Raw genomic sequence first — 21,058 nt, 5'->3', positions numbered from 1 at the left:
CGATAGAATCATTGTGTGAGAGAACACCGACGAAGATGCTGTGTTTGAGCTCCTGAAGTTGTTCCTCAAAATATTCAATCTCCTAGGAATCCAACAATTGACATGATTCCCTTTTCTCCTAAGCAAGATGTTAAACCTAAATCTCCAAATCGTAAATTGAGAAAAACATGTGATGGTTTTACTTCTATTCATGTGAGAGCTCATCTTTCTATAAATCTTGATAGGGAAATAGGTGAAAATGTTATTCATGATGGCAATACAACTCCTAATTCTTCTGATAGTGACTATGAATATGTTGATGTTGACAAGCATTTATCAGCTGAATTTTCAAAAACCCTAATCCTAGCTCCTAGAGTCAAACAAAGTGACTTACCACATGAGCATAGTCCTTGTTTGGATCTTGTGATAGCTTCATCTACTGCCCTTGATGTCTCTCCTCTAGCTCGTTTCCCACCTTTATGAAATAGTGATTAGCAAGATTGGGAGGTGGATGTCATGCTAGATTAGCAACATTAGCATAGTAGATCTTTTCTCTCTCTCCTTTCTTGCTCTTTTGTGACTATTCTTCTATGTGTATCCCTGTTCTTCTTTTTTTCCCATAATGTCTATTTGAGGACGATGCAAAGTATCGAGATCTCTTTTGGTCTCTTTCATGTTGACTCAAAAGACACCTTTCTATTCCCTCTCTTCTAAGGAAGTTTCCTTTCTTTGGGGAATGATGATTATTATATGCACACACACACACACATACACACATATGATATACATAAGTTATCATACAACATACTGACCCCGAGGAAAGCGAAACTACCTCATGTTCTGTGTTCATTATCCTTAGGTTTATTACTCAATTGGGGGCTAAATACTTGTGATAACATGCTCCCTCTCTTTTCTCTCTCTTGGGTGTATCCTACCTTAAAGAAATCGCTCCTGATAAGGCGTGCGCAATCACTTTAAGCATACACTCCGCTCATATTTTTCTTCTTGATACTTAAAGTTACTTAGTGAACTTGGCTTCATAATTTTGGTATCCTTTCTTTTCATGACTCATAGTGAGGGGAACCTTGCTACTTGCAGTCATGATTCTCTCTTCTTGATCTTCCCTTTTAATTTGCCAATTGAAGTCATAAGATCCTTAGTCCACTGGGGGATTGGTGTATCTTTCCTCCTTGATGTGGTATAAGTCTTTCAATCTTGTTTCCTTGTACTTTACCGAAAGTATGGGCGTACACTTATACTCCCACTAAAGTGGGGGATAAATGTAGTGTCATAAAATTTCAACCCTTTAAATTTTTGACCATATTAGGGTCCTCACATTATTGAATCGAATCCCCACGCTTGATCGGTCTCATCCCTGAAAACTGCACCTTTTTCTACCCTCCATATTGCTTAAACATGCTTCTTGTCTTGAGTTAAGGGAAGGACAGGGGCATGGCACCCCTGTCCCCCCTAAGATAGGGACATGGAACCCCTGTCCTCTTAGGATAGAGGTGTGGCACCCCTTTCCCTGCCCTATCTTGGGGCCCCTTCATTCAAATTGTGCATTGAACTTTGTGATTAAAGCGGAAAAAAATTTCCCTATGTCGACCTATGACAAAAATTAGTCCAATAGCCCTAATTGACAAATATATATGTCACATTTGCCCTCCCATTTGCACAAGTTGGATGAGGTGAAGAAATGCATAAGTTTGAATACATGAGATTGCACATTCAAGCATTCAAGAGCATTCAAGCTTTCCTTTCAAGCATTGAGCATTCTCAAGTCTCCCTTCAAGACTAGGTGTTGCATTCAAGTCAAGGATTCAACCATTGAAGAGGAGATCCCTTTCAACATTCAATTTCATACAAGCAAATCTTCCTAAATTTATATCACAACCTCCCTTGAGGTGAATTACATTTCAATCTTTCATTTACATTTACTTGCAAGTACTTTCTTTCATCATTTGGTTAATTCCAAAACTGGGGTTTGGCCTAAAGGCAAACCCCCAATCCCAACCCCTTTTCCTCTCTTTTCTATGTGTAGGTTGCAAGTGTGAAACTATATTTGTAGATTTGGACTCCATTTGCAGAGGTGGAAAAACCCTTTTCGTTTAGCAGATTTTTTGGAGGACCGTGTGCACTTTCAACACGGTCCCGACAACTTTTCCTGAAATTCACAGGGCAACTTCGTCTTGATGTATTATAACCAGATCTAGGTGCACAACTTCATCCCATGCTTCTATCTTGAGTTATAATCAATTCCTTGCTACTGTTACACTTAGTCCCAAAATACATAATTCAACCATTACTCATTTTAAAAGAGGGGTTAACTTATCATTTCATACCATTATCAATTCATTTAGTATTCAATCTCTCTCCTCAGAGATTGGATCTAGTGAATTATCCCCCCTCTTTTAAATGTAATGTGCGTGAGGTGATTGAAGGGAAATTTGCAATGAAACTTTCATCTCTCCTTGGAGGGAAGAAAATATTTCCTCTTGATTTCTCCGTCATCCACTTTTCACCCCATTACACAAGTGCTATTTGTTGGAAGTACGCATTGATGTGTTGTTTTGGTTGTCATTGATGTCAAATTTGTTGTTCCTAATTGGTCTGAAATTTCTTTGGTACAAAGTTATTTTTTTGTGTTGTTGATGTTGTAGTTGTTCTACTGGTTGTTTTAGAAGTATTTGGGTTTGTAATCTATTGGTAATGTTGAGTGTTGTTGTTATCTTCATTGGATATATTTCAGTATTATGGATATGATGGTTTTATGGTTTGGAAACATCTTTGTCTTCTTTGAGTGTTTTGGCATTGATTGTTTCCGGTCGTGAGATTCTATGTAAGATTTTACCTTTGGTTTGGATATGATTTGTGGAAATGTATTTGATATGTTATGGGTCTCATTGTAGCATGTGGAGATCCGGATTTGAGTTATTTACATTGGAGAGTATGTTAATTGATTATATAGATGTGTAGCGTATGGATATGTTGTTGGTTATGTTCTCATGATTGCAAATTAGTGGATTGATCATTGTAAGTTGTGTTTTGGTCCGCTCTTTCTCCTGGAGTGGATCAGTGTGTGTATTTTTGGTTTGGAAAGTGTATTTTGATTTAGGACGAATTGGTTTAAGCTTTGATGATCTATGTTGTATATAAGGATATATATGATTGAGTTGTGTAGAGGATGAGGAAGAAAAGTGTGATGCATATAGATGTGGGGGTAATCAATGAGATTCAGTAAAGAGAAGAATAAGAACTATGTTCAAATGATATGCAAGCTGTGATGAGACTATGATAGAGAGTTGAAATAGAGTGTTGGTAGTTGAGATTAGAGTTGTGTGTATTGATGTTGGTCACTTGATACAGAGTTCAAGGACAACTTCATGATCAGGAGATCCTTATTTTCATATCATTTTTGTATCTTTCCCTAAGTGCAATTAGCTTTAGGTTTTGCAAGTCCTTTTTGTATTTTTCCCCATGAGTAGTTAGCCTTGGTGCGCAAGTTTGGTGCAGTTAGCTCTTTTTTTTGTAATCTCATATACATAGTGGATATATTTTGTGGGTAGGTGCTCACCATGGTTTTTCTTTTTTTAGGTTTTCCAGGTATAAATATTGGTGTTCATGTGTTGGATGAGTGTTGTTGACTAATTGTTTATGTGTTGCATTTAATTTTTGTCTTGGATTGATTCACCCCCCCTCTCAGTTTTGCCTTGGGTTAAACAATTAATATTAGAGAAAGGTTCCTCTTGAGTAAGCTTAACTGCTTGAGGTAGATCCGGTATGGCATAGGATGTGCATTACAAAGTTCCTATCATTGATGGTATAAATTTTCTATACTCGAAGGAGATAATGGAGTCACATTTGGAGACATTACATAATGGAATTTGGGAAATCATTTAGATCGGATATACATCTCCGTAGGGTGGTGCTCAGATTGTAGATTAGATAAAGTTGAAGGAGACTAGTGTGAAGGATAGAGCTATAACTTTTTATTTTATAAGTGATTCAATGTTTGGAAGACTAAAACAATCGAAGGAAGCGAAAGTTATATAGGAAAAGCTATGTTTGGCATATGCAGGAGATCCGAAGACAAAGAAAGCTAGGATAATGAATTTAAAGTAGAATTATGAGTACCTAAGAATGTTGGAAGATGAGAGTGTTGAGAACTATATTCATAGAGTGATTGATCTTAATGATGGCATTAGAGTTGTCGGTGGATATTTGGAAGAATGTGATGTTCATAAGATCTTATTGAATTTTCCTAAATCCTACAAACCACATAGACATTCTATACAAGAGAGAGCAATGATTTTAGTGAGTAATCTATTGATCAATTTATTGGTACCTTAGAAATATACTAGATTTAAAATATGAAGAAAGAGAAGAAAGAAAAGAAAGAAGCAACATTTAATGTTTCAAGGCTTGATGATCTAGAATGCAGTGGAGATCTAGATGAAGCTAAAGAAAATTTTGTGGGAAGATTGCAGTGAGGCACTGGAAAATACAAAGGTAAGTTAACTTTGAAAATATTTTTCTTGTGGTAGAATTGGATATTATGGTTCTAATTAAACTTATAGAGAAAAATATAAGATATCAGATGATGATGAGAATAATAAGTTTAAGAGACACAATTTTAATAGAAGAGAGAAGAAAATCTTATGTTCTATTGAGGAGCATACATCAAACAATGAAGTTGATGATGTTTCAAATCAAATGAAGAATCCTTGTTTTTGGCCATTGAGGATAAGGAGAAAGTTTTGAAGAAACCGAAAGAAGAGAAATTAGTTAAGACTGCATTCCATGCTAAGATAGAACTGAGTACATAGAATATAGACTTTAGATGTTCAAATCATATGACTGGTGATAAAGATATGTTAATTGATATCAAGAATTTTAATGGAGGATAAGTGATGTTTGTTGGAGAAAATGGTGTAGCTATTTGAGGTATTGGAAGCATTTCTATTTATGGTAAGCATACGAATGATGATGTTTATTATGTTGAAGGATTAAGAAATAGTTTTCTAAGTGTTAGTCAGATGTATAGAAAATGATATAAAGTATTGTTTAGTAGCACTAGATGTGTGATTAGAAAGGAGAAGACTGGTCAAAGAGTTGCAAAAGGAGTTAGAACAGGTGGAAATGTATATTATACCAATGATAGAGGATAATAAGTTCTTGCTAGTGCAGAAGGTTGAGACTATTCCAGTTGTTTCAGAGAAGACAAGTGATCCAAAAGAAAACAAAGAGAAGGAAACAAACAATGAAGAAGAAGAAGGAGAGGAGAATTTAGAGAATTTTTCTACTAAGTATGTTAAGAAGCATCATTTAGAGAATCAGATAATTAGAGATAAGACAAAGGGTGTTCAGACAAGAAGGAAGATTGCAGAAGCCCAAGATCAAGCTAATTACTATTTTCTCTATATCATAAAGCTAAAGAATTACGAGAAGAAAGAAAAGATGAGAGTTGGGTAAAAGCAATTGAAGAAGAAGTAAATCAGATTCAAAAGAACAAGACTTGGGAGCTTGTACTTAGACCGATGGATAATAATGTAAAAGGAACTAAGTAGGTATTCAAGAATAACTTAAATGAGAAAGAATAAAGCAAGGCTGGTATGTAAAGGATATTGTCAAGTGGAAGGTATAGACTTTGAAGACACTTTTCGTTCAATAGAAAGAATGGAAGCTACTTGTATGTTTCTTGCATTTTCTGCTTACAAGAACTTTAAATTTTATCAGATGAATGTCAAATCAATATGTTTTAGAATGTAGATCTAGAAGAAGAAGTTTACATTGAGCAGCCAGATGGATTTAAATTGACTGAAGATTTGGATATGGTATGCAGAGCAAAGAAAGTATTTCATGGACTTAAATAGGCACTTAGAGCTTGTTATGCAAGATTGGACAAGTATTTGCTTCAACAAAATTTTAAGAAAGGTACAACAAGCGGTAATATTTATTTCAAGATTGATGGAGATACGTTGTTAATTGTTATAGTTTATGTTAAAGTCATATATTTGGAGGAGATGATACTTTATGCAAAGAATTTGCTAAATAGATGCATAAAGAATTTAAAATGACAATGATTGGTGAGTTATCTTTCTTTCTTGGGTTTCATTCAATCAAAAAATGGAATTTTTCTTTCTTAGAGCAAGTATGTGAAGGAAATGTATAAGAAGTCTAGTTTTGATGATTTCAAACTAGTTACATCTCCTTTAATAATTGGATGGAAGTTGAGCAAAGATGATGAGTCTTCGAAGATTGAACAAAAGAAGTACAAATTGATGATTGGTGGATTGTTGTATTTGACTACGTCCAGACTAGATATCATGAAGGCTATTTGTCTGGTAGCTAAATTTTAGGCAAATTCGAAGGTGACACATGAGCAAGTTATAAAAACAATTTTTAGATACTTTAAAGGTACTGTGGATTATGGACTTTGGTATAAAAAGGGTGTATATTTTATGTTAAAAGCTTATACTAATGCAAATTGGGCTGGAAGTGTTGATGTCTGAAAGAGTACTAGTGGTAGTGCTTTCTTTTTTAGGGGACAAATTGGTCTCCTGATTCAATAATAAACAAGATTGAGTTTCCCTATCTACTACGAAAGAAAAGTATATTACAACGTCATCTTGTTGTACTCAAGTAATGTGGATGAGACAAACTCTTAAGGATATCAAGGTAACATATGATGAAAAAATTCCTATTATGTGTGACAATACAAGTGCATTAAACATTTCAAAGAATCTAGTTATGCATTCAAGAACAAAACATATCTCGATTAGATATCATTATTTAAGTGAAAAAGTTGTTGAGAAGGAAGTTTGATTGGAATACATTTTGATGAAAGAGTAGGTTGTATATATTTTCACTTAGGCATTGGAAAAGGATACATTTGAGTTTCTAAAGGAGAAGCTCGGGGTCATTTCCCCTCTTTCTTCTAGCTAGGTGGATTATAGGGATGCATCTTTCCAGGGGGAGCTTTCATTCCTATTTCTTTTTTGTGGATTGATGTTGTGGTTAATGTCAGGGAGAGTAGTGGTGTGTGCGATGTTGATGTGACCTTTGTCCTTGATGGAAAAGGAGGAGAGATTGAGCAAGTTTGATCTTGTGAAGATGTGATTGAGTTAACATTTTGAAGATTGAGATTGGGAGAGATAGTGTAGAATTTTTATGTATATTTTTGAAGAGATATTGAGTAGTATTATTATTCTTTGAGGTGTAGGTGTCATCAAGTGTTTCCATCAATGACAAAGGGGAAGATTGTTGGAAGTATGTGTTGATGTGGTTGTCATTGATGTCAAACTTGTTATTTTGGATTGGTCTAGAATGTCTGTGGTACAAAGTTATTTTGATGTGTTGTTGATGTTGGAGTTGTTATATTGGTTGTTGCAGAAGTATTTGGGTCCGAAATCTATTACTAATGTTGAGTGTTGTTGTTATCTTAATTGGATATGTTTTCAGTATTATAAATATGATGCTTATGTGGTTTGGAAATATCTTTGTGTTCTCTAAGTGTTGTGGCATTGATCATTGCTGGTTGTGAGATTCTATGTAAGACCTATCCTTTGGTTTGGATATGATTTGTGGAAGTGTGTTTGATATGTTATGGGTCACACCATAGTGTGTGGAGATTCATATTTGAGTTGTTTGCATTCAAGAGTATATTAATCACTTATATGGATGCGTAGCATGTGAATATGTTGTTGGTTATGTCTCGATAATTGCAGATCGATGGATTGATGTTTGGAAGTTGTGTTTTGGTCCCCTCTTTCTTTTGGATTGGATTGGTGTGTGTATTTTTGGTTTGGAAAGTGTCTTTTGATTTAGGTTAACTTGGTTTAAGATTTGATGATCTATCTTGTATATAAGAATGTGTATGATTGAGTTGTGTAGAGGTAGAGGAAGAAAAGTGTGATGAATATAGATGCAAGGATAATCAATGAGGTTCAGTAAATAGTAGAAGAAGAGTTGTGTTCGAATGATATGCAAGATATTTTGAGACTATGATAGAGATTTGAGACAAAGTGTTGACATTTGAGAATAGAATTATGTGGGTTGATGTTAGTCACTTGATGTAGAGTTCAAGCACAACTTCATGATCAAGAGATCCTTCTTTATAGATCATTTTTGTATCTTTTCTTGAATGCAGTTAGCTTCATGTTTTGTAAGTCCTCTTTGTATCTTGTCCCATGAGAAATTAGCCTTGGTGTACAAGTCTAGAGCAGTTACCTGTACAAGTCCAGAGCAGTTATCTCTTTTCATTGTAATTTGATATACATAGTGGATATATTTTGTGGGTAGGTGCTCACCATGGTTTTTCCTTGTTTGGGTTTTCCATGTATAAATCTTGTGTTCATGTGTTGGATAAGTTTTGTTGATTAATTGTTTATGTGCTGCATTTAATTTTTATTTTGGACTGATTCACCCCCCTCTCAGTCCTGCCTTGGGTTAAACACTATTAACATCTCAAAGAATATGGTAATGAATTCAGGGACTAAACACATTGCAATCCAAAATCATTTCTTAGGAGAGAAGGTTGCAGAGAAGGAAGTTATTTTGGAGTATGTACCTACTAAAGAACAAATTGTAAATATCTTTACTAAGTCATTGGTGAAGGATGCCTTTGATTATCTTTGACAAAATTTGGGTGTTATTGCCCCTCCTTTAAACTAGATGCATTTAGATGGTGCATCTATCTAAGAGGAGTTCCAAAGTTCATCTTTTGCTTCTACATTGATATGGTGGCTTCTCTTAGGGGGAGTAGTGAGTGTTGCAATTATCAGATTTCATCAAAAAGGGGGAGAGAGTTTAGCTGAGTAACCTTTGTCCTTAACATCAAATGGGAAAAATATAGATTAAGAGAGGGACCAATTTTCTTTTTGCCATCAATGAAAAAGGGGTATAATGTTTGAAATTGGAGGTTTTGTAATGTTTTGTCATTGATGTCAACTTGTCTCTTTTAGGATAACCAGTGAACAAATAAGAGGGGGGGTTTGAATCAGTTATTAACAGATTATATCATTTAATCCACTTAATAACCTTTAACTAGATTAAGTACCGGTAGGGCAGAAACATATACCGGTAAACAATACAACTTAACAATTAAACACATAATCAATGCAAAGAAACCATACCACATAACACCATGATTTGTACGTGGAAAACTCAAAAAGGGAAAAAACACGGTGGGAAGCCTACCCACAGTCAGATGATACTTCTGCAGAAAGTATGTGATACAAGAGGGTTCTGTACATGTAGGAAGGCACACTACCTAGAGCGTACTGCTCATTACAAAAGAGTCTCACTGACTATAGAGAGGCAACAACCATCTCAAGATAAATGGACAACAATCCAATAGAGTGAACTGCTAGAGATAGCATCTACCATGCCTGATTATAGTCTTGGTTAAGATCAATACCAGAGGCCTTATACCTCTTTCTTAACCCCAATTCGATCACCTATGATCAACCAAATATCCTTTGTATATGATATTGCATTCCAAGACCATGACACTTTTATTACAATGAGATATTAAATCATTTTATACCAACCCTAAGGCCTAAACCAATTAGGTTGGCCACCTAAAAGATATTACAATAAGATCATTACATAAATCCATATTACAATGATATGGCATGTCGGCTTAAGAACAAAACAACAATAACCAATCCATAGAACATTCTGAAACATCCCGGTAACGTGTAGAGAACACATTATCATGATACCGGTCCATAACCTAGATAGGTACTGGACCTATTCAGGGTCCACCACACCAAAGCAATATCTTCAAGTATTTGAAGCATGATCAAAGAACATCTTTAACATCCTGAAATCCATCTAGAAGCCACACCAACACCACTTATGCATCCTATCAATATTCCTTAGTGAAAGCTCTGTCAGTTAAACCTTAAACCAATGCTGGTAAGAGTGTATGATAGCATCTGATTACCAAGTCAATACCAACTGATCAAAACATGCTCAAGGAACATGTAACACATAAAATCAAACATACTTGATTGATCCAAACATGTCGTAAGTGTCCAACAAATAGTCTCTTCTGCCGGTAACACTAGATCTTCTATCGTTAACCAAAACCTGTCTGCTGGTAACCAACCATAATAGCTAGTGTTGACATCAATGACAAAACATCAATGCAACACATAATCAATTCATCCTCAATGCCAACAGTCTCATATTGTCATTGATATCACTATGTGTTGTAGATAGTCCAAAAGTGAATGTTTAGATGTTTTCATGTTGTGTGGTAGTGGTATTGAGAAAGTTTGAGGTGTTTCCAGAAGGTTGGTGTAGTGGAAGTCTCAATATATAGGAAATAATATTTATGTAGGAAAGAGTTTTTAACGTTCTAGTGGAAGATGCTTTGTATTCCTTTGATATGTGAATATTATGGAGTGTGGTTCTAGATATAATATTTCTGATCTATGTATGTTTTACTATCAAGTTTGTAGGTCCTCAGTTGCTCAAATGATAGCTAATTGTTGTTATTTCTGATAGTGGAGTATTTGTTAGAACTAGTCCTGAGAATGCTTTGTAATTCTCTGATATGTGGTTTTTAGTGTTGTGACTTGGAGGACATGTTAATTTGGTTTGTGCAATGTTCCAATTGAGTTTTCTAGTAACGGTTTGATTGGCAAGTAAAGTTATGGTGTTTTGAGTTTTGTGCTATCAACTAGTTTGGTTTCTAGTTGACTAAGTAGGTGTATCATGTCTAGACCATTCCCTTCTGGTTCAGACATGCTTTAATGGTTGAATTTGGATGTTGATTTGGGTTTCATCATGGTGTGTGTAGATCTACATTGAGTCTTGTGCATTGGAGGATTCTTTTGGGACAACTAGTTGGTGTGCTTTATTGTTCATCTGCACATTTCATTTGGTGTTGACCTTGGAGGATGTGTTAGTGTGTGTGGCTCATTGGAATCATTTGGAAAGGATTTGTTGTGATGTTTTTGGGTCCTCTTTATCTCTTGGAGTGTACCACAATTGATGTTATAGATTTGGATGGTCAAATTTATATAATATTGTTTATTCACCATGTGGTTGATCCTCAACTAGGGTTTCAATGAATTATCTTGTATATATGAGTGCAGATGTATGAGTTGTGGATGTGATGTATATGAATTGATGTGAAGTGGATATGAATGATGCATAAGTAGATTTTCTATAGTAGAAGTACAAAAGATAGTTTGTGAAGAGATATGAGATAGCATTTGAGGTCAGATGTGCTTTCCATGATAGAGGGTGAAGCCAAGAAGAGGAATGAACCATTAATAGAAATGCATGTGGTTGAAGAAGGACCCAGGGTTGAGGAATATCTCCTTATAGAAAATGTGCCTATTGTCGAGTAGCTATAGGTGGTCATTGGAATTCCACTAAGTCAAGTACGTCAATAGCCTCTTAGTGCCACTACTCAAACTAAAGTATTTGATAAGGCTACCAAGGATGCATTTCTTTTCATGCTTGGAAGAGATCTTGAGGAAGATAAAGAACAACTAAAGTATGACGTCCCACTACATATTAAAGAACAACAAGAAGTCAATGATCCTTTACCACACAAAGAGAAAGGAGTTATTCATGAGAAACATGAACAAGATGAGGTACCAACTGATCATGATCAACAACAAATACATGTTACATCAACGATAGAGCAAGAACATTAGGAAGAGTAAAAAGAACTTGCACAAGATAAAGCACAAAATGAAAGTGAGCACCCCCATTCTAAGGACATCCATGAAGATATAGGAGGTCATAACGAAGAACATGTTGCTAATGCAGGAAATCAAGAAAGAGAAGAGAAGCCTAAGGATAGTGTAGACACCTAATTTTGTCCACTTAATTAAATAAATTTTATTTTTTTAATTATCATTCATCCACTTATTAATTAATTTCAAATTTAATTAATCCTTTTTCCTTTTCTGGAAATTAATTAAATTAGTATTTAATTAATTCACCCTAAATATGTTCTATTAATTAAAAAAATTATTCAATTTATTTGATTTAATTCACTTAACCATATTCTAACAATTAATTAAATAAATAAAGCATATTTGTTTAATTAATCCCATCTCTTACATTTAAATAAATTAACATTTATTTAAATCCTATCTCTCACATTTAAATAAATAAATATTTATTTAAATTCCTAAATCCCTCAACCACTTGCACTTTCTAGAAAATGCAAGTTGCAATTTAACCCTCCTCTTAATCATGACCGAAACCCTATCTTTAGCCTAATCACCCTTTAATGGTTTGCACATTCCAAAACTAAGGGATTATTGAAGAGTCACTTCTCAAAATATCTAAGGCTCTTACAAAGCATTAAAGGATTTATCCCTTCCACAAGCTAACCCACGTGGTTCTTTGACCAATCTAACCCACCTTTAACCCTTGCACATTCCCCCACCCCCTAATTAAAGAATTATTCATTAACCCAACCATCCATCTAACCCTCAAGTCGCCTTTAACCCTTGCACATTCCTTTAACAATTGGGTAAAAAAATAATCCATTTACCTAACCATGCCTAACCATACATGGTAGCTTTCATGTCTCTTCAAGTATTTAATGCTTTGTCCCCCTCTCCTCTCAAGCCTCCCCCTATTGAAACTTGACAATGTGTGATTGGCTTAAAAGAGAACACATGGATTGAGGATCAACACTTCCTCAAGCAATCCTTACCCTTCCTCAATTAATTCAATCTCATCCCTTCATTTGCCCATTTTTCTTATAAATAGATCTCATTCCTTCATGGATACACACACAAGAGCTATCTATGCATTGTTACTTTGCTTTTAATTTGAATGTTTCTTGTAGGAAGTCTTAGTATTATGTTTTAGCTCTTCCACTAGTTGGAATTGCTATTTGATATTAATACTTCATTTGCATCCTCATTCAACACTTCACATAATCAACCATCTCCCATCCTCCATTTGACATCCCTTTCTACTAGTCCTCAAGCTGATGGCATACTTCACATAGCAGTAGGATCTTGGAGAGGAGGAGGACAAGGAATAGCTAGAACATGGGAGCATCACGAGGGAGTAGTATTCATGTTTTTATTTATTTATTTCCTAACTAACCCCTTGTGCTAATCTTCTTTGATAATGCTTTGGATGGATTTGTCTATGAACCCAATGTAGCGAGGATGTTGGAAAATTTTGTAAATTTGACACTGCACATCCCAAATGTGTTTACTTGAATGTTTCTTTAATATTTCAAACAAATTTATTGTACACATATCCTGCTATTATTATACTCCAAAAAATAACATTACTTTGGGGTATACTGTCAAATAAAATAAGAACAACCAAATGCTCTATGATTGGTTTGGTTAAAGATGTGGGAAGCTGTGTAAAATCATTTTGTTTTGTTTCTAACTATCAAGCATAATTAACAGGATATAATAGTCACCTCTCATCCATTTCTTATATTGTCTTGTCACTGAATACACCATTTTCTTTTCATTCTTTGATTAATTCGATCCTTATGGTAATTTGAACAATCTATATTTATTTGCAATCAATGACCTTGATTCCCATTTACTTATTTTCATCATATTTTGGTTTGTGCATAACCTTTATATGTTAAATGTCTTCAAAATCTGAATATGAAGAGATTGTACCAGTGAGCTTTATTTTACTAATCATTTTTTGGTCTGTTACTAACCAATGAGTTTCTTGCCTAGAAGTTCATAACGACCATCCATGGATACTTTCATATGAGTTGCTTGGGTTTCTTTCTATTGAGCCACGAGTAAGGGACATCCCATAGTCTACTAGATGGCAGATGTCTCTGGGAATCGAGTCTTCACACAAGTGGTAATGGATCTCAGATATTTTGATTGTTGAAGGATTCCATTAGAAGAGTTATTTTGGCCCCAAAATAACATATTTACCATATATTGTTGTCTGGAAAGTGAAGTCTGTTCTAGGATTGTAGTATAATTTACTAATTTTTTGAAAAGATATTAAAAGACGGTCAATAATGTTTGTGCAAGTAGGTGCAAATATGCCATATCATGAAATGCCATTGACTTCTGCTTTGTTCTCTACACTATCCTTTATGCTTTGGTGGTTGTCCATTCACTATTCAATTGTTCTCATTTACACACATGAAGTGAGGTTGCAAAGGAAACAGTTGGGAATCAGGCTTTAAGCCTGTTAATTGCATTTGTTTCAAAGGCCACGAAATTTGGATTTACACCTACCATTTGCATTTGCTTGAAAGTCTTTAAAGTTTGTTCCAATGAATTCCTTGTGTGCATATCCTGTAATCCCAACATTCCATGAGTTGATGTCTTCTTACTATTGGAAATATGCCTCGACTTCTCCTGACCAGTTTTCGGGTTGATCGATGTAACTTACCCCGATGGAACAACTTGTGGGAAGGTATCGGGTTGTGGAATTTTCCTATCAGTGTAACTCTAGCCGATGAACATGTTGCAGACAAGTATCAAGTTAGGTCTACCCATTGTATCCTCCTTGTTTGGTTATCAAAGAAGCAGGTTTGAAGTCATCTCGATGACCCGATGAAGTTGTCTTCGGTCATCGGGGTAGCATCGGCTATTGGGTGGAACTATCCGGTGTTACGCCAATACCCAATAGAGTTGCCTTAGGTTGACATCAACTATCGGGTGAGCTTGGTTAGCATTACATGGATGACTCAATGAAGTCACCTTCGATGATTAGGGTGCCATCGACTATCGATGGAATGAGTTGGAAGCTACGTCAATGTTTGATGAGTTCAACTTCTTCTGACTTGGAGTGCATCGCTCATCGGGGAAATAGTTCAGGGTAGTTGCCGATAACCCGATGGAATTTCCTTAAGTGATCGGGGTATCATCGGGATGACATGGTTGGTTGCTACACCGATACCTGATGAGTCCTCCTTCATTGGTATCAGAGTAGCCAGTTTGGTTGTCTTGCCAATGACCCAATGAGGTCATCTTCGGCGATCAGGTTGATATCGGCGATCGGGTTGACAAGATGGAAACTATGCTGATGAACGATGGAGTCACCTTCGGTGTTCAGAGTATCATACGAGATCAGGATGATATTGTTGGGTTATGTTGATGGCTCGATAGAGTCGTTGTGGTGTCATCGAGAGATTGGGTCTTCCCGTTGAAGGCTATCATGATGAGCCAATCTGTCTAGAGTAGCATTAGTGGAGTCGTCTACTAGTTCATCGGGAGATCGGAGCAATGCATTTGTGGTCTTTCCGATGGCCGATGGAGTAGAGACTGACTATGGGTGTGTGCTCATATCGAAGTCCAAAAGACTAGTAGGCGGACACTTGGAATGTTTTTGTCGGTGTATATGAATACAAATCGAACCGACTTCCTGGTGCATGGGGGATAATGGACAAGTCGTGAATGCAGATTGATGTAGATGGTTAGACTTTCTGGCGGTTGGAGCAACTGACTGTTATGTGAACCACATATGACAGATGTAATCAGAGTAGCTAGAGGAAACCAAAACACAATGTTGGTTAGACCGTTGGACTCCATAACGGTTATGCTCGATGGCTGATAAATATGATTGCCAGAGATGTAACCGCAGGAGAGTAGCAAGAGTTAGTGAGAACAGAGTTCCGAGGTCAAAGTCTGAAAAAGAGGATCTGATAACTTTATTGTAATCGTGTTGTTTATTGAATAAAGTGATCTCTCTTTGTTGGTGGGTTTTTTACTCGTAAGGGTTTTCCCATGTATATCTAGTGTCTTTCTTTGGTGCTATTATGTCTGAATCATATTAATCTTCTGTCTGTGTTTATTTTAATGTACTACAAATTGAAATTGAAATACTTCCCCGCTTGTTAATCCCCTTAGAATTGATGATAGGAGAGCGTTTTCCACACGTTACTTTCCTTACAAGTGTATCAAAGCCATTTAGTTGTGTTATCCTTGTCGGGTAGGGTTGTTTTGGGTCAATTCCATTTTTAGTGGGAGTCTGGCAGAGTATCTGGTTTGCAGATTGAGATGGCACACACTTTTGGATGAGTGGACATTGAGAAGTTCAATGGTTCAAAATTTGAGTTGTAGAAATTCAAGGGGGAAGATTTTCTAGTTGATCGAGATCTGTGGGTTGCTATGTCTGGAGAAAAACCTTTAGGCATGAAGCAAGAAGACTGGGATCTTGCAGATAGAAAAGCCAAAGGATTGATCAGACTCTGTTCTGTTAAATGTTCATGAGGAAAAGATTGCATATTTTCTATGGAAGAAACTTGGAGATATTTATTAGGGGAAATCTCTGGTAAACAAGTTGTTCCTGAGGAAGAAGTTGTATTCCTTGAAGATGGACAAGGGTACATATGTTGCAGATCATCTGAATGTTTTCAACATGATGGTTCCTCAGCTAACTTCTGTGGGAGTCAAGATTGATGATGAGGATCGATGTATGCTTCTATTATGTTCTCTACCTGACACATGGGATCATCTGGTAATGGCCATTGGGAGTACAATGACCACTTTGAAGATGGAAGATGTGGTTGATTCGTTGTTGTCAGAAGAAACATGAAGGAAATCTTCTGAGATGGTCAAGGAGGCCCTTGCTGTTCATGGCAAGACAGAGGACAAGAACTCTAAATCCAAGTTAGAGGAAAGTTCTTCTCCTGGAAAGAAGTCCAAAGTGAAGTGCTGGAACTATGGGCAGGTTGGTCACATTCAGAAGGATTAAAAAGTGAAGAAGAAGAAAGAAAACAAGAGTTCTTCAGATTCTTCAGATTCTGGGTCCTCTTTGAATGAGGATGGAGATGCCTTCTGCGCTGCTTTTCCAAGTCAAACATCTGGTGGTGTCTAGTTCAATCATGATGCCATGTGAGATTAGGTACCATGGGTCTTTGGTAGTGATGCATATTCATCATTTGATGGTGAATATTCTTCATGTGACTGAAGATGCTAACATCTTGAGGATCCATAAAGGGGTCCTTGGTAGAGATGTTGTTTATGTCATATTTTGACATGTTTTCCTTAGTTAGGATGTGTTATATTATCTCTGGTTACACTCTTGAGATGCATTTAGAGTTATGGCATGATATGGAGGTGCTCATATGGAGCATGTTATCTCTTTGGATGAGATATTTTAGATCATGTTTATCATGTTTATATTCCTGATTCTGTAGTTGGAAGTTTGACAATGATCTAGTTTTTGTTTCTGTATTTTGAGTACATTGATCATATTGTTTGATACTTCATGATAATGTGGTTATGCATTTGGAGGTTAGCATGTGTTGATTAGTTACAGGTGCTCATGGATACATGGAAACATAGATGGTTCTATCTTCCTCTTGTGGCTAGAGATATATGTGTTGGAATGATTAATAGTTCCAACTGAGATGCATTCATCTGTTATAACACAGTTGACATTTAAGAGGTGGGTGTAGAAGGGCATGATACAGGATGTTGTGAAGACTTGCTTGTAGGTTCTTTATTTCTAGTCAGTATTGGGAAAGCTCTTGGTACAAAGATTTATTCACTTCTATGTGATGTTGTAAATGGTTATTTTCAACTTTGACATTACCTATGTAGTGGGAGCTTCTTGGTGTGTATTGCATGTGAAGCTTGAGTCTGTGAGTAATAGGTTGTACATGTTAATGTTCTAAAATTCATTTTGGTATATCTTAATGGTATGTGTAGTTGGATGTGCTAGCACTTGTTGTAGGTGCTTTTCCAGCTATGTTTGTGACAAATGTTGGTACATTCAGTTAAGCCTTTTTGGATTGAGAGTTTTGTATTCTTGGGAGACAAAGTTATGGTTTTCTCTGAGATAGATTATATGGTTTTCTTAGTGGACAGCTTCTATGTGTGTCCAGTGGCATTGGCATGGTAGAAGGTGGGTATGTCCATGAATGAGATGTGACTACTCTATAAGTATCTCAATGATGAACACAGTAAATTCTATTTCTTGATGGTTTATGATTGAGTGGTATATCAGCATTGATGGGATTTAGAGGCCATGGTTCTCAGTGAAATCTGTAAGTGTTCAACACGGTAGACAGGTCTAGTAAATTCCTCGGCAAGTGCAAGATTGTTGGAAATATGCCTCGAATTCTCCTGACCAGTGTTTGGGTTGATTGGTGTAACTTACCTCGATGGAACAACTTGTGGGAAGGTATCGGGTTGTGGACTTTTCCTATCGGTGTAACTCTGGTTGATGAACATGTTGTGGACAAGTATCAGGTTAAGTCTACCTAATGTATCCTCCTTGTTCGGTTATTAAAGAAGCAGTCTTGAAGTCATCCCGATGACCCGACGAAGTCGTGTTCGGTCATTGGGGTAGCATTGACTATCAGGTGGACCTGTTCGATGTTACGCCGATACCTGATGGAGCTGCCTTAGGTTAACATTGGCTATTGGGTGAGCTTGGTTAGTGTTACATGGATGAACCGATGAAGTCACCTTTGACAATCAAGTTGTCATCAGCTATTGGTGGAACAAGTTGGAAGCTACGCCGATGTCTGATGAGTTTGACTTCTTCTGACTTGGAGTGCATTGCTCATCGGGGAAACAGTTCAGGGTAGTTGCTGATAACCTGATAGAATTGCCTTCGGTGATCAGGGTATCATCGAGATGACATGGTTGGTTGCTACATCGATACCCGATGAGTCCGTCTTCATTGGTATCGGGGATCAGGGTAGCCAATTTGGTTGTTTTGCTGATGACTCGATGAGGTCGTCTTCGGTGATTGGGTTGACAAGATGGAAGCTACATCGATGACCGATGGAGTCACCTTCGGTGATCGGAGTGTCATCAGAGATTGGGATGATATTGTTGGGTTATGACGATAGCCCGATAGAGTCACTGTGGTGTCATCGGTAGATCGGGTCTACCTGTTGAAGGCTATCCCGATGGGCCGATGGAGCCGACCTGTTTGGAGCTGCATTAGTTGAGTCATCTACTAGTTCATTGAGAGATTAGAGCAATGCATTTGTAGTCTTTTCGATGGCCAATGGAGTAGAGACCGACTATGGGTGTGCACTTGGACCAAAGTCCAAAAGACTAGTAGGCGGACACTTGGAATGTTTCTGTCGGTGTATATGAATACGAACCAACCTGGCTTCCTGGTACATGGGGGATAATGGACAAGTCGTGAATTCAGACCGATGTAGAGGGTTAGACTTTTTGGCGATTGGAGTGATTGACTGTTATGTGAACCGCATCCGATAGATGTAATCGGAGTAGCCAGAGGAAGCTGAAACACAATGTTGGTTAGACCGTTGGACTCCATAACGGTTATGCTTGATGACTGATAAATATGATTGCCAGAGATGTAACCATAGGAGAGCAAAAAGAGTTAGTGAGAACAGAGTAGTGTGAACAGAGGGGTGAGAACAAAGTTCTGAGATCAGAGTCCGGAAAAGAGGATCTGATAACTTTATTGTAATCGTGTTGTTTACTGAATAAAGAGATCTCTCTTTGGTGGTGGGTTTTTTACCCGTAAGGGTTTTCCCATGTATATCTGGTGTTTTTATCTAGTGATATTTTGTCTGAATCATCTTAATCTTCTGTCTGTGTTTATTTTAATGTACTGCAAACTGAAATTGAAATACTTCCTTGCTTGTTAATCCCCTTAGAATTGACGATAGGAGAACATTTTCTGCACGTTGCTTTCCTTACACTTACTAATAAAGACTACGAGCTTTGGCTTAATGCCAACAAGTTGCATTTTCATGAAAGTTTATACAACCTTTTCATCAAATCCATTTTTATGTACAATATGTAGGCATTTCATTCAGCCTTTGACTTTACACCACTCGATTGCATTCAATTGAAAGTTTTTAAAGCCTTATTTCACAAATCCATTGTGTGCATATCTTGCAATCATAAAATTTTATGAGAGCTTCCTTGCCAAATCCATTTTGTGCTCAATTTGTAGTCCATATATCTTTGAAGCATTTTGTGAATAGTCACGTGCCTTGTTTTTGTATCCACATTTTGTATATGTATGCAAATAGGGTGATGGCCAAAGGTGGTTAAATTGAGATTTATGCTTGCCACTCATATTTTCTTTACAATTTCTAAAGCCTTTTTAATAAATTCATTCTGTGTGTTCTTGCAATCATCATTGAAAACTACCAATCATATTTGCTTGAAAGTTTCTTAAGCCTTTTCAACAAATCCTTTTTTGCAAAGTAGATCTAGCTTTATTCTAGTGATCTTTGTATTTGCATGAAAGATACTATAGACATTTCAATCTTGTTGTTGTCTCCATATTGATATCACAGGGTAGATGATAATGAGATAGACTCTCCAAAGCACCGTGAGAAAAATAGTGGGCAGTTTCATAGTTTGCAGACAAAGACATTCATAGTTGTTGAAGTGTCATTTGGCTTAATAGCATTAGATTTTGAGGATTCCTTTGTACTCTGCTACAACCTTGATCTGCAATGATCAAGAATTGAAGAGTCTGAGTTTGTTAAGCATCATGTTGGCGTAAAGCATGGTGCTAATATTGGTATTCAAAGCTTTTCCATGGAAGTGTGGGCTTTTGTGTCAGGGGTACGTGAATGGATGCAGCACATTTTGGTGTTTAAAGCAGGCTTGACATAGTAATCAGATACTGGTGAATTCATAAAATTCTCATCTCAAGATTTATGAGAGTTTGATTTACTTGAGAGCCCGTTTATTGACCTTTCTAGTAAGGATTCTTTGAGATTTTGGAAGAGGTTTACTGTCTTCAATTTGAACTAGAAAAGTATAAATATGAGAGGGAAAAGTTATTTGTTATTGGTCAACAAAATTACAAGTGCTTGCATGTTGAAATGATATAGCACTCACTTATCAAGTGCCTTTCTGTAGTGCTCCTCCTAGACTTGCATATTGATAAACCTAATTAGACTTATGGTTGATGCTGAGGTGATTATTTATGACCTTATTACTATCTAAGATGGTATCAATGATGCTAGTTACCTTATGTGGATTTATGTTATTTATGACTGATGATGTGAGGTGTACTTTATGATAAGTGGCATTTGATGATTCTTGTAGATATTAGTACGTATAATCACCTTGATGGATGGATTTATATATGATTATTGTTCATGTGGATTATATGACTTATGATGATG

Source organism: Cryptomeria japonica, chromosome 9 (genome assembly GCF_030272615.1).
Source record: "Cryptomeria japonica chromosome 9, Sugi_1.0, whole genome shotgun sequence".
NCBI lineage: Eukaryota > Viridiplantae > Streptophyta > Pinopsida > Cupressales > Cupressaceae > Cryptomeria > Cryptomeria japonica.
The sequence above is the reverse complement of the archived record's forward strand: the minus strand, read 5'-3'. Positions refer to the sequence as shown.